The sequence below is a fragment of the Stenella coeruleoalba genome (assembly GCF_951394435.1).
Source record: "Stenella coeruleoalba genome assembly, chromosome: 13".
Taxonomy (NCBI): domain Eukaryota; kingdom Metazoa; phylum Chordata; class Mammalia; order Artiodactyla; family Delphinidae; genus Stenella; species Stenella coeruleoalba.
This window is the reverse complement of record NC_137159.1, coordinates 35,708,744-35,723,385: the sequence shown is the minus strand read 5'-3', so window position 1 is coordinate 35,723,385 and position 14,642 is coordinate 35,708,744.

Here is a 14,642-nt window from a genome sequence, read left to right as displayed (position 1 = left end):
AACAAATATTTATCATGTCACAGTTTCTGTGGGTCAGGGCCCCAGGCACAGCTTAGCTGGGTGTCTCTGGCTCAGGGTCTCTCATGAGGCTGCAGTCAAGGTCTTCAGACTCCCATGAAGGCTGGTCTGGGGAAAGGTGTGTATTCAAGCTCACTCATGTGGTTGTTGGTCGGATTCTGTTCCTCATGGGCTGTTGGACTGAGGGTCGCAGGTCCTCACTGGCTGTTGGCTGGAGGCCTCCCTAAGTTCCTTGTCACGTGGACTTCTCCATGGAGTGGTTCACAGCAGGGCAACCAGCTTCAATCCGAGCCAGTGAGGGAGAGAGAATGTCCAAGACAGAAGCCACAGTCTTTTTGTGACCCAAGCATAGAAGTGACATCCTATCATTTCTGCCACATGCAGAAGCCAATCACTAACTCTAGCTCATACTCAAGGAAAGAGATTACACAGGGTGTGAATTTCACGGGGGAAGGACAGGATTCATTGCATGCCATCTTAAAGGCTGCCAACCACAGATTCATTGATTGTTAACAGTTGCTATTTTTATATAGCTATAGGTACACACATATACTTTTTTTGTTAACCAAAAATAAGTTATAGACATCAAGACATTTACCTCTAATTACTTCAGCATGTGTCTCCTAACAAGGAGGACATTTTCCTATATAACTACAATCTTAATAATAGTGCTATAATATCACTCCCCCAGAATTTAATAATAGTGCTATAATATAATCTAATATCAGCCCAAATTCAACTCTCTCCAACTTTCCCCCTAAAATCTTTTATAGCTCTTTTTTCATTTTGCTCCAGTTTTCAGTTGAGTTTCCCATATTGTTTTTTGGTTGTTTAATCTATTTAGTCTCTTTTAATCTAGAACAGTTTATCCCGATACCATCTGTTTCTATTTTTTCATACCTTTGACATTTCTGGAGAGTCTAGGCCAATTGTTTTGTAGAACATCCCATATTCTGGAGACAATTATTTCCTTATGGTGGTATTAAACTTGTCCAAGTATCCACTGTATTTCCTGTAGTGGGAAGTTAGGTTAAATATTTTTGGAAAAAATACTTCTTAGGAGGCACAAATTTGGTAGTCCCATTGTTAGTGATTTTGGTCACTTGGGTATGGTGATGACTGCTTGATTTATCCTTTATGAATGCATAACTTTCCTCTTGTAATTAATAAGTAATCTGTGGGGTGATGCTTGGAGTCTGTGTGAATATCCTGTTCCCCAACAACTTTTCCCAATAGTTTTAGCATTCATTAATAATCCTTGACTTGGTTAATTATTACATTTGGGGTTGCAAATGGTGATTATCTATTTTCTTATTCCTTGTACACTTACCACTTTGTAAAGGTGAACTTTTCTTTTTCTTCCCCTTTTTGTTATGTTTTGTTTGTGCAAGAATTACAATGGACGTATTTTTTAAATTATTATAATTGATTAACATTATTCTTTTTGATGTGCAAATTGTCCCAAATTTGGCCAATGACAAACTCTTTGAAGCTGACTCCTGTATCCATTTTTTTTTTAAAGCTTTACTGAGATGTAATTCACCTACCATACAGCTCACCCATTTGCAATGTACAATTCCATGGTTTTTAGTTTATTCACAGAGTTGTGCAGTCATCACCACAATCACTTTTAGAATATTTCACCACTCCACAAAGAAACTTGTTACCCATTAGTGGTCACTTCTAATTCTCCCCAATTTCCTTAGCCCTAGGCAACTATTAATCTATTCTCTGCCTCTATAGATTTGCCTATTCTGAGCATGTCATATGAACGGAATCATATAATATGTGGGTTTTTTTGTGACTGGCTTCTTCCAACTATGTTTTCAGGGTTCATCCATGTTGTGCAGCATACATCAGTACTTCATTCTTTTTCTTGCCAGATAACATTCCATTTTATGGATATACCACATTTTATTTACCCACTCATCAGTTGATGGACATTTGAGTTGTTTCCACTTTTTGACTATTATGGATAACGCTGAGATGAACATTCATGTACAAGTGTTTATGTGAACATATTGTAAGCTCTCTTGGGAACATACCTAAGAATGGAACAGCTGGATCATATGGTAAATCTATGTTTAACCTTTTGAGGAGCTGCCAGACTGTTTTCCCAAGTGGCTGCACCATTTTACATTTCTATTAGCAGTGTATGAGAGTTCCATTTTTTCATATCCTCACCAACACTTGTTATTACCTGCCTTTTTTATTATAGCCAACCTAGTGGACGTGAAGTGATATTTCATTGTGATTTTGGTTTGCATTTCCCTGAGGCTAATGATATTGAGTCCATTTTTTCCCCAGGTCCCTTTGGTCCCTTTGAGGAATTCATGTCTTATTTTATTTCCAGAAAATTGTCTTGTATTATAGTTTCATGGGTGTTTTTGTTTGTTTTTCTTTTTTGGGGACCCTGATGATACATATGTTGGCTCTTCTTTGTCTATCTTCTGTGTTTCTCACTTTTTCTCTGATTGTTTACTTTTCCAAATTTATTTTTGGTTCTCCTGTGTTAATTTTTTTTCTCAATGTTCCTTACTGAATTCTTAGTCTAACCCATTTGTCCTTAGACACCATATAAAGATTATTATTTTTTTTATTTATTTATTTTTTTGCGGTATGCGAGCCTCTCACTGTTGTGGCCTCTCCCGTTGCAGAGCAGAGGCTCTGGACGCGCAGGCTCAGCGGCCATGGCTCACAGGCCCAGCCACTCTGCGGCATGTGGGATCTTCCTGGACCAGGGCACAAACCCGTGTCCCCTGCATCGGCAGGCGGACTCTCAACCACTGCACCACCAGGGAAGCCCAAGATTATTATTTTGTTCTTCTTTTTCTTTTCTGAATCAGTCAATCCTCATTTCTCAGCTTTCTGTTTTGTGTCCATTTCTATCTTGAGCTTTTCAGTGTATGATTTTTTATGTTCTTTGTAGCTGCAGTTGCTTACCAAATGATATTTAATTCATGTTGAGTGCTGTGTTGCAGTTTCCCCCTATTTTTTGGTTGTATTTTCATTAGCTGAAAAGGGTTGTTATTTTCTTCTTATAGTTGATTTATATGGATGGTGTTTGCTGTTTTCTGTTTATTTCAGAAAGTCTTGGATCTTCATGAACCAGAAATAACAAGTTTTTCTAGTGAGGGGAGATTACAGTATAGGAGGCCTAAGGTAAAATAATAGGTCAAGGTTGGAGCAAGAGGTTGGAAGTAAACAAGCAAGCAAGGAAGAGAGGAAGATTTCTTAGGAAGAAAATCTCTAGGGGAAAATGGCCATGGAAGAATATGTGATGAGTGTGAGCATTTTAAAACAATGGTAGAAATATGACACATTTGATGGAAAAAATAAGTAGAGATACAATGAAATCTATGCAGGGAAAAAATCATTAACTCCAGGGAAAATAAAAGTTTTAAGATAAAGAAAATATAACCATGGTATAGAACTTGGCTCAGCAGTAAACAATATTTACAAAGTCATAATGATATAAGTGGTGTCTATTCAAATGGTGTCTATCTTAAATTATAAAGATTGTGATATAGCAAGTAAAAGGTGGATGAGAGAAAATGGGAAAGGGCTAAATTCTCATATAACAAAAAGTCAACAGATCGGGTATCAAATTCATAAATCAATAATAACACAATGAGTATGTTATTTATAAATATGAAGATAATAGAAGAGAAAGCTAAAATTTTGAAAATGAAAGCCTCTAATAAAGGAGACTAAGGGGGCGGAATGGGCAGTGGACTCCTTTGTCTTATTAATCTTCTAGTATTACATGATTTTTAAAAAGAATACGTGCATATATTACTTTAATAACATAAGAATGTAATTTCAAAAAAAGATCAGTTCACGTGCCAGCCAGGAGACAGTACTCTGAGAGTTTGTAGTACTGTCCTGCTAGGTGAAGTGTATGTTCCAAACCAAGGACGAATAGAGTTTTCTTCCTCAGCAGAATGCAAATGTCAGTGAACCAACTGGTTCACTGGTGAAAGTGGGTGTGGCACCTCTCAGATTATTCCTACTGATTCTCCTCCGAAATTCATGCTTCCCTTTTACTCAAATCAGCTGATTTAGATATTCAAGTGCAATACTTTCACCAGAGCCTTACAGCAATGGCTCCTATTAACTGGAAACTGATGTGGTCTCCTCATGCCACTGGAGGTTGCAGTGTTGGCTGGTACCTGGTCCTGACTATCAAGGGGATAGAGGCAGGAGGGGTATGACTGGAACCCAGTAGGTCTCCTGGGACACCTCATCACCCCCACACCAGGGATACAAGTGAATGGAAAGGTACTGTACTACATATAGGCAGGCTCACCAAGTAGGATTCCTCAAGAATGAAAGTTTAGTTAACCCCACCAGGAAAGAATCCTGGGCAGCTTGAAGGTAACTGGAAACCTGGAATAGGTATTGAAGATGGGGAATCATAAATGCAAATAAAGCCTCATGACTAGTTTCAAAAATGAGGATTGTGGCCTCTACTTGTATTTCCTTTCTTGCTGCATTTATAAATGTAAAGTTTTTAGTGACTGTCTTTTTCTTTCATCTTCCTTCTCTTCATTATTGTATTTAAAGTTTATTAGTGATAGTTAATTCCAAAATTTAGTCTACATATTACAACACTGAGATAGGATGATGATGAAAACTTAGAAGAAGGATGTGTTACCAACCTGGGTTCTTGGACTCTTCAATCAATAGAAATTGATAAGAGAACAGATGAGGAATTCAGGCAAGGCTTTACTGGGACTCCTGCTGTAGCACAAGGGAGCAAAAACAAGTAAAAGATTCCCTTGCTCACTCCCTGAGGTGGGGCGACCTGGTTCCTCAAATGGAGTGAGGATTGGAGTGGGTCGGTGGGAGCCGGAGGCGTGGCTTAGGTGGCCTGGCCACCCCCATGGTGGTGCTGTGTGCAGGGATCATGCGTGGCACCCTGCTTTTGCTCCTGGCACCTCAGAAGAGGCAGCTGGGTTTGGGCCTTTTTTGTATTTTGTTGTTCATAATTTGCCCCAACTACTCATGCACACAGTTATTTTTAGTCCCTTATAGTTTCTTTGTATTCTGTTGCTCAAGGAGATGTCTAGCTGCCAGCATTGCAGTAAAGGTCCCAAGTCCCAGGTCCCAGCCTGTCTCAAATGGACCGTCACCTGCAGACTTGGACTTGGGGCCAGATAAAATGACTGATGAGACTTTGAACTGTTCTCCTTTGAGGAGGGCATGAGTGCATTTTTGTTGTTGTAGGAGAGATGGTTGCATTGTGCAGCCTAAGAAATGGACTATAGTGGAGGTCCTTTTGGCTGCCAGCACCTGAATATCCTTCTAATTTGGAGGGAACCCCCTTACTCCGAGTCTTGGAAGGAAATTGGGCCCCTCCTCCCACACTAGAAGCCAACTGATCCAGTACAAGCCACAGTAGAAACCAGAACTCTCCTTGCTTGTTGGCAGTTAGAATACAGGAACATGACCTACAGTTAGACAAGTCAATGGTCCTGCCCAAAACTTGAATCTGGAGTGAATACCTAACATCACAGAAGAGTTGAAAAATAATTCATGGTGGCATTAAAAGTACACGCATACACCCTAACCAGAGCAGCTCAAGCAGCTTGACTTGGGCTGAGTATCTTGCTGCCTGACCTTCCTGGATTTCTACCATTTCCAGACCTGGTCCCCCAGGTTTTCTGATAATAAGGAATATAACCATACACAGCTCTAGGTTTACTTTGCTTAAGCTTAGAGGCACCTGAGGAAATAAACTCTCTGCCAGCCTCATACTTTAAAATCCCAGGCAAGGGTTCAGACCATCTCAGGTTGGGTCTCTGTGGAGAAGAGGAAGGAGACTATAATTGGCCAAGCCTGCTCACTCTCCACCTTTCCTGCCTTGGAAGGAGAAATGAGAGAAATGAGACGCCCCTAAAGAATAATCTGGTCCAGGGGATTTCAGACAATTCCTCAAAGGAAAGATCACTTGTCAGGCAAAAGCAAAAGATGCTCACAACACAAAAGTACAGAACGTCATAGCTGAAAGGAACCTCAGGAGCCATCCATCCTATGCCATCTTACGGATAAGGAAACCATACAGGGTAGAAAACTATAAAGGCTATGGAAAAGGTGAACACAGATGCTGCAGAGTTCAAAGGAGGGAGAGTGCACATCTGGTTGAGGAGATCAGGATGGGATCTGACCTGGGATCTGACACACAGCAGGTATACCGGGCGGCTTTTTTGCTAACTTCAGAATTACTTTTTTTTTAAAATCAGCTCAGCTTTATTTATTTACTTATTTATGGCTGTGTTGGGTCTTCATTTCTGTGCGAGGGCTTTCTCTAGTTGCGGCGAGTGGGGGCCACTCTTCATCGCGGGCCTCTCACTATCGCGGCCTCTCTTGTTGCGGAGCACAGGCTCCAGACGCGCAGGCTCAGTAGTTGTGGCTCACGGGCCTAGTTGCTCCGCGGCGTGTGGGATCTTCCCGGACCGGGGCACGAACCCGTGTCCCCTGCATTGGCGGGCAGATTCTCAACCACTGCGCCACCAGGGAAGCCCCCAGAATTACTTTTATGTTCATAGTCTGCTTATCTCAAATTCCACCACCCATAACTTCCTTGGCTTTTTGAGAGCTTATTCATTTGGGCTTGATTTTGTTTTCAAGTTCCCTTTACTTGGATTTGGTGCCCTGGTTCTATGCTTGACCTGGTTACCCGTTTGGACTTGGCCCCATTCTCTGTCCAGCTGGTTGTCTTGTCTGGGAAAGACCCAAGTCTCAACCAGTGGGATTAGGTGACACCGCCAGAGGTCTTCTGTGTACTCAGAGAAGATCAGGGGTCACAAACGTAAACATCTTTCAGTGTCAGGCAGGTAATAAATGTGTGAAGTGGGTGGCTGTTACTTAATACAGAAGTAGTGCTTGTGGGATTTAAATTCTTAATAAGAAAACAAAAGCAAATAAAATCAACAGACTGCCCAAATAAAAATATCTGTGGGCTAGTTTCTGCTCTTGCTGTCAAAGTTTGTGACCCTTGGATTAGACAAAACCTCCAGCTGTCATGACAGGTTCTGGAAAACCCAACAAGTCTTTTATTTCCTAAACCAGGGGTCCCCAACCCCCAGGCCACGGACGGGTACCGCAGAGCAGGAGGTGAGCAGCGGGCGAGCGAGCGAAGCTTGATCTGTATTTACATCCGCTCCCCATCGCTCGAATTACTGCCTGAGCTGTGCCTCCTGTCATATCAGCAGCGGCATTAGATTCTCATAGGAGCGCGAACCGTACTGTGAACTGCGCATGCGAGGGATCTAGGCTGCGTGCTCCTTATGAGACTCTAATGTCTGATGATCTGAGGTGGAGCTGAGGTGGTGATGCTAGCGCTGGGGAGCAGCTGCAAATACAGATTATCATTAGCAGAGAGGTTTGACTGCACCACAGACCATAATAAATCAATTGCTTGCAGACTCATATCAAAACCCTATCAGTAAGTCGCAAGTGAAAACAAGCTCAGGGCTCCCACTGATTCCGCATTGTGGTGAGTTGTCTAATTATTTCATTATATATTTCAATGTAATAATAATAGAAATAAAGTGCACAATAAATGTAATGCGCTTGAATCATCCCGAAACCACCCCCCTCCCCCCCGCCCCGGAAATACTGTCTTCCACAAAACCAGTCCCTGGTGCCAAAAAGATTGGGGAGTGCTGTCCTAAGCTCTCTGACGCCCAAGAGCTCCACGGTAACTAATTTGTACTCTGGAATTCAAGTTGCCCACAGCTGGGGTTCAGACATTTACGGACATGTTTTACGAACTGGCTAGGCATTCAACGTAACCCAGATTGCTGAAAGTGCTGCTAGGTAAAAGCATCAGAAGGCAGGACCGGTCTGAGAGGGGTTACCTTGTGATCCTTTCCCCCTCCCAGCCCGGTGGGACTCCACTGAGTGGTACAAGCTAAAGAGCTGTGCCAGTATCCTCCCAGGCTTCATGCTGGCGGGAGCGGAGGGGAGGAGGAGGTGGAGGAAGGAGATGTGCATCATAGCCTCCCACGAGCTGGATCCCACTTCCCCTCAAATTCCATTACCGATTTCCCATCGGACCAGGCTGCTCCGAGAGCCGCTAAGCAGCTCCTGGCTCATTTATCCACACCCCTCCCATCCTTTCCGAGCCTGCCTAAGTCCCACCTGCCCCCTAAGGCTGTCTCTAACCACCCGACCTGATGACCTCGCCCTCCTCCGGTGCTTGTGCCCCGTGGCACCTGTTCAGGCCTCGGTTCACGCCTGGTTGTTTACATGCGAATGTAAACAGACGCACAAAGACTGTGGAACCGCCTCCCTGGCAGCGTCGCGCCAGGAACACTGCCCGGCGCTCTGCGCAAAATGAATCAACGAACGCATGCCTCCGGCTGCGGCCTGCTCGCAAGGAGAGCGCCCCAAGTCACCCTCCCCTCCTCGCTGCTCGGGACTACGCGCCCTCTTGCGACCCCATTGGCTCCAAAACACGCAAAGCGAGCGGCGAGCGCGGAAGGCGAGGGAGGACTGCAGATAGAATAAAGTCAGACCTCCCATAGGCCAAGACGGTGCCAGGGGTGGGCTCTTCTTGCAGGAGTGGGTCGTACATTGGTCAATCCTCCGGACTGACGGCTGCGATTGGTCGCGCGGCTCCAAAGACGCCCTCCGCGCGGAGGCAGGGCGGGCCCGAAGGGCGTGGTCATCACTCGGTCCCGCCCCAGGCGTTCAGGACTCCGGCGGGAGGGCGGCGGTATCCACCTGGGAATCCCGTTTCGGGGCCGCTGCGTGCGGCTGCTTTCGCCCCCGGCCCGGTCCGGGAGTCCGAAGGGTTTGAGGCGCGGTATGTAGCTGTCGGCGTACGGGCGCGGGGTTTGGGGGTCCGCGGCGCAGGGGGCTTTGGCCCGGCCCCCTCTGCCCTGCGTTCTCGGGGTCTGCGGAGGCGGGCCGGGCTGGCCTCTGGGCCTCGCGTCCCCCGCCTGGAAGGGCGCAGAGGCTTCGCGGAGGCGGGGGCGCCTCGTGCCTGAGACTCCATTTTGCAGGCGAAACGGCGGGTGAGGTTAGCGGCCGGGAGTCTAGGCGCGGAGGTGGGAGGCCGGCGTTGGAAAAGCCTGAGCGCCGCGAGGCCGGGCCGCGGGAGCGCGCGTGTCCGCGCATCCTCCGGTCGAAGCAGCTGCGCCGCGGGGCTGCCTCAGCTGCTGGGGACTCACTTTCCCTCGCGGCCTCGCCCTGGGCGTATCTTGTTTACACTGCGCGCTCGCCGGGCCCAGGTTCCCCGGGAGTTAGGGGCCCGCGCTGCTCCCGTACCTGGTCTACCGCAGAGACCCTCTCTCACCCGCTCAGGATCATTACCACTGTTAAGATGGAGACGAACGATGCCTTCTGGTCACCTTGAATGCAGCAGCCCCGCTGCCGAGGGGAAAAAGCAATTTGTCTCACTTTTTTTGCCTGGAGGGGCCACCCTTTCCAACTGTCATCGCTAGAACGGTTCTCAGCCCAGGGGCACAAGTCCAAAACCTGTTTCAAGGCCTTTTATAATTATTAGGTTGGGTTCGGTGTATTGTTTGTAATAAAAATGAGCGGAAACCTGCTAGTGCCAGAGCAAATTTGGACCTCACTGGGAATTCATTGGAGTGGGTGGGGGAAGGCGGGCACAAAGATAGATGGCATTCATAAATACCCTTATGTTCCTGGACCTAGGGTGTAAAGGGTATTGTTAAAATGCATGACAAAATGGGTTGGGTCAAGGAGTCAACGATACAGGGCTTGGTTAAAAGAGGTAGAGGTCACCCCTTCTCATCCTTGTTCCCTCCACTACCTGGGTCGATCAGTTCTGGGCCACCCGGTACAGAAAAGAGCAAATAATTCAGGTTTTCTGTCTTCTGGAAAGCTTTTTAAAGCCCTTGCCCTACCCCACAACTAATAATCGTTCCCTCCTTTGCACAGCTGCCTTCCATAGCCTCTGATTTTATACATCACACTGTATTGTGGTTTCCCCAGCCCGTAGCATAGTGCTTGGAGCATAGAAGGCACTCAGTGATTGAAGGAAGCCAAAAGAAAACAAAAAATCAGCAGTGTAACCAAAAGTTGACAAAATAAAAACTTTAATTCCTTTAACTCGGCCCGATTATTCTTACAGGCGAGGGAGTCAGTTGAGCTCTGGCTCTCAAGTCAAATCAGACTTTAGCTCCGCCATGTTCCTAACCCTGGACAAGTTATTTAACTTCCGTATGCCTCAGTCTCTATAAAGTGGGAGTGACAATAGGTCCTACTCCATTATTTCTGAGGTTTAAGTAAAACATTGACATAAAGTGCTTAGCATAGTTCCTGGCACAAAGAAAATGTTCAGTAGCTGTTAGCAGTTGTTAGGATAAAAATAAACGTACTTGAACAGATTTACTAGTGCTAAGTATCTGTATAGTATTTGACCCTTCAGGTTCTGTCTGCCTCTTGGTCCTTATCTGTTCCTTGATTTTAAAAAATCCCTTAAGCCATTCCAGACTTTTCCCCCCACTGTAAAAGTATTCCATGGAAGATTACTTGTTTATGCCTTTAGAGTACCTCTACCCACTGGAGATTGATGGAGTGCCGAATAACAGTTTGGCCAAGTAGTACAGTAGTATTTGATGCACTCTTCACGTGGTCTGTTTCTCAAAATGGTCATGTGAAAGCAGAGGAGATGGGGGCTGATATGGCTGACAAAAATGTTGGTTCAGTTGGAGGCAGACTTGAAGTGGCTTCTCTCCTTTTAACTTAAATCTGTTCTCTCTTAAAAACTGTCTCCTGTCTTTAAAGTTGTTCACAAAAATTGTGAAAAGTGGAAGAAGTCTTCTGGTAGCTCTAAATCTATTTGCCAGACCTTGAGGTGGCATATACATCCCCTAGGAGGATGTTGCCTCACTTCCAGGTTTTCCTGTACCACTTTCTGGTCACAGGAAACAGGCTAAGTTGTCCATTTCCTTCCAGCTGTAGGTCCCCTTGGCGTGTCAGTTTCTCTAAAATTATTTGGAGTCCCCAAAACAGAGACCGTACCTCTTCTCACTTATAACTGTCTCAGGAGAATTCTGGTCTCTGATTCTGCTTTTAGTGTAGTCACATGAATCTTGAATCCTTTCTAGGGAATACTGTTCTTTCTGAAGATGCCCTTCCAGTTGTGACATACTATAATTAACCATTAAAAACCTGCCACAAGGTGCGAGCTTTTTCTAGTGTCCTGTTGGAAAGACCTTGAGCACAAGGACCATAAATTTCCTTCTTCTGTGTGCCTCGCGTAAGTAGGCGCTTGATGAATGGTTCAGGGCGCTGAAACAGGCTTACTAGCCTGGTGGTTCTGAAACATTACTGTGCTTACCAACCACCTCGAGAGCTTGCTAAAATGCAGATTCTGATCCCAAAGCTCTGGGGTAGTGCCTGAGAATCTGCGTTCCCAACAGGCTCTGAGGTGCTGCATATGCTGCTTTTCCGTGGACTTTGAGTAGAAAGGTACTAACATAAGTATCTACGTTTGCTTTTTAGAGGTACTGGTAAACAGGCTTTGTTTCTTTCTGGTATTGAGATGAAGTCTTGGATTTAGGAGTTGTTGTTTTTTTTCCTTCTGTTTTTAACAGTTCCTCTATTTTGTTCCAAAAATGATTTGAGGAATCTTTCCAAAATAGTTTCAGTGTAACAAGATTTTTAATGAAAAGTGATTGAGGCAGATAGGGTAAAAGAAAATTAAGAGAAGTCAAAGATAAGTACAAAAGGTGAGTTCCTCTCTGCGCTATACATTTTACTTGGGTGGGACTACTGATTTGGTTCTGAGCTTCCAAGCAGCAAGAGCAAAGAGGAGAATATTTTTTGGAACCAGTTTTGCCAGTACCTATATAAAGTAAAAACAAACTGGCTACTCAGTGAAACAGCTGTTTCTATTCCTGAGACCTGAGAATTCTTCTCCAAAGAGAAGTGTTCTGAATAGTATCTCCAGAAAATCAGTAAGATTCTTATCAATCTTCATACAGTGTAGCCCAACAGACTCACAGAAAACTGTCAGTACAGTAAAAGCAGTGGCCTGTGGAATTGCAGCCATGTGGTCCAGGGCCAGCTTCTTCAGACAGTAGGAATGATTTTTGTTACAGGGCAGCAGTTTTTCGGCCTTGCTCTTTGGTGGGAACAGAGTGTCCAGCTGATTGACATGTTCAGTCCCCATCATCCTCATACTTCGAGTTTGTTGGATGGCAACAATCTAGTGACTGCTGAGGAGGCCAGAGAGCTTGGGGTTGAGGGGAGGGGTGGCTGGAAGCTCAGTTAAGATCCTCGTAGATGTGGCAGTTGCACCTCTTCATAGGTCATCTAAAGACCTCATGACAAGTTAGAAGACTGGCCTTTCTGTGAGGTTCTCTGCGGCCCCAGTCAGTCAGCCAGCTATTGAGTGAGAGTGTGAAAGTAGGGGAGAGCAGCCTGGTGGCAGCCTTCCCACCACTTCATTAGAGGGACCCAGTGTGCCTCCTAGGGCCCTGGAGGACTCTTTGTCTCCAAGCAAAAGGTAAGGAAGCTGCCCCAGTTGCGGGGGAGGAAAAGGGCTGCTGGGGCCAAGGATCCTGAAGACGGCGTCGACCTATTGCCAAGCTGTGGGAGACACGTCTACCCCTTCATAGCTTTGAGCCTGTTCTCCCTTTTCATTTTGCTTGCTTTCACCTGCAAAGGAGGGGGACAGAACACTTGGGGTGACCTGCCCCACAGGGAAAGACAGGGCCGGTGTGGAGGACTGAGGTGCTGCAGGGCTTGTACATCCAAGGAAGGAGCAGGTGGAACGGCGGTAGCTCTCCGCCGTCGGCCTCCCAGTCTCAAACCTCCTGCCACAGCGTTCCCGGCACCCCCCCCCCCCCCCCCCCGCCTTTGAGGCGGGCCTGGCCCTCTTGTGACTGCCCCTTTTGTTGGCCTCCCCCGCGTAGGTCTTTACCCGCTTTCATGCTGCCTCCCATGCCTGGACTGGCTTCTGCCTTTGAGCTCCTTTCTGCTGTCCATCTAGTTCCCCCAGAAGCCTTCCAGCAACCTGACAGTGCTGGGTCCTCCCCACTGGCCCCCTTTCCTTGTGGGTAGCTTTATGTTCCTAGAGAAAGAGTGGCACTGAGAGCCTCTTTGTCTGCTTCTCTGGCCAGATTCTGCCACTGTGTGTGCACGCCGTGACCACTTACACCTGTGGCCTCCTGCAAAAACAGCACGGAGCTTCAAGACTTTGGACCCTGAACAGGTAGGACTGGCTCTGTCAGGCAGCACCTGGCCTTCGTGGCCTGTACAGGTGCCGTCTGTGCACTTGGCTACAGAGACAGGCCCTGATCAGAACCCAGCTTCCTGGGCAGAGTTGGTAGTAATCAGATTGTTTGGAAGGGGAGCTTGTGATTTACAGAATCGTGGGGAAAGTCTTTCTGATCAGAGGAGGATTGCTCCCTAAGTCGATCATTTGTACATTTGACTGGTTTAGTTAAGGGAGGGGCATCACCCCCCCCCCCCCATACACATGCACACCTCCCTGTCCTCTGTTCTCCATCCTGGACAGCAGCAAGTGGGAGGAAGTCCTGGTAGCTGTGACAGGCCTGCATGAGGGTGGTGCAGCAGATAGCAGGAAGCGTCAGGAGTCCAGGCTTACCCAGTTAGTGTGACCCCATACTTCTGTAGGGCAAGAGTAAGCCAAGCCTACATAACTCCTCATTGTATCTGGTAGGTCATACGGTCTCTGCAGGTCGTAGAAACTAATGGAGAATTTTAATACCAAACTCCAGGTGGTCCCTAGAACATCCTGAAGCTTATGTGTCTTGTCACTTGGTCTGGCCAAGCACAGGGGTGAACTGGTGTGTGCAGACCCTTTTCAGATGGGAGGCTTGAATTCATTGTTCATCGTCTGTGCTCAGAGCTCTCCAGTCACTCTGTCCAATCTCCTGTTGCTTCCCGGTTAGGAAGGAGGCTGACTGAGGCCTCTGCCGACCAAGAAGCTGCTAGCCTCCAGAAACACTGTAAACTGTGTGATCAGAGAGCAGGGAGGACCCACGTAGAGTAGTAGGTTGTTTGAAGCTACTGACGGCATAGCAAGTTGTTTTCATCTGAGCAGTCCATTGGGTGTTTAGGAAAGGAGTAAGCTGTCTCACTGGAAGGGTTCAAGCAGAATCCCCATCTCCATCCTCACCCTCAGAGGGTTAGAAGGAATGATGATGTGTAAAATCTAGCATCTATGGAAATGAGGACTGGACTTCCATGCAGTATTACAGACGCCCACCTGGCAGATGTAGACAGAGTTGAGCCCTAGAAATCCAGAGCTTATACATTTGCTAGGCTCATGTTTTCTTCGGCATGATTGATGTATTCAGCAGTCATCACTTAAAGGAGTTTCCCCTGATTATCTCGCTCCGAGTTGATTTCTCTTTTCTTTGTATTCTGTAGTACTTTACATAGAATTTGGAATGGACACTCCTGGACTTTTTTTCTTTCACATGAATCTGTCTTAGTTCTCACATAAAACCCTGTGGCGCAGGGAAAATAACAGCATGATTTGTTAGGCAGATTAATAAGTAAGATTATGAAGGGACTGCGTATCCAGACTGAGAAAATAACCACCTATAATCTGTCTCTTCAGAAGTACCATTTCCATGAAAATCACTGAATTTCAGACCTTCTTTCCT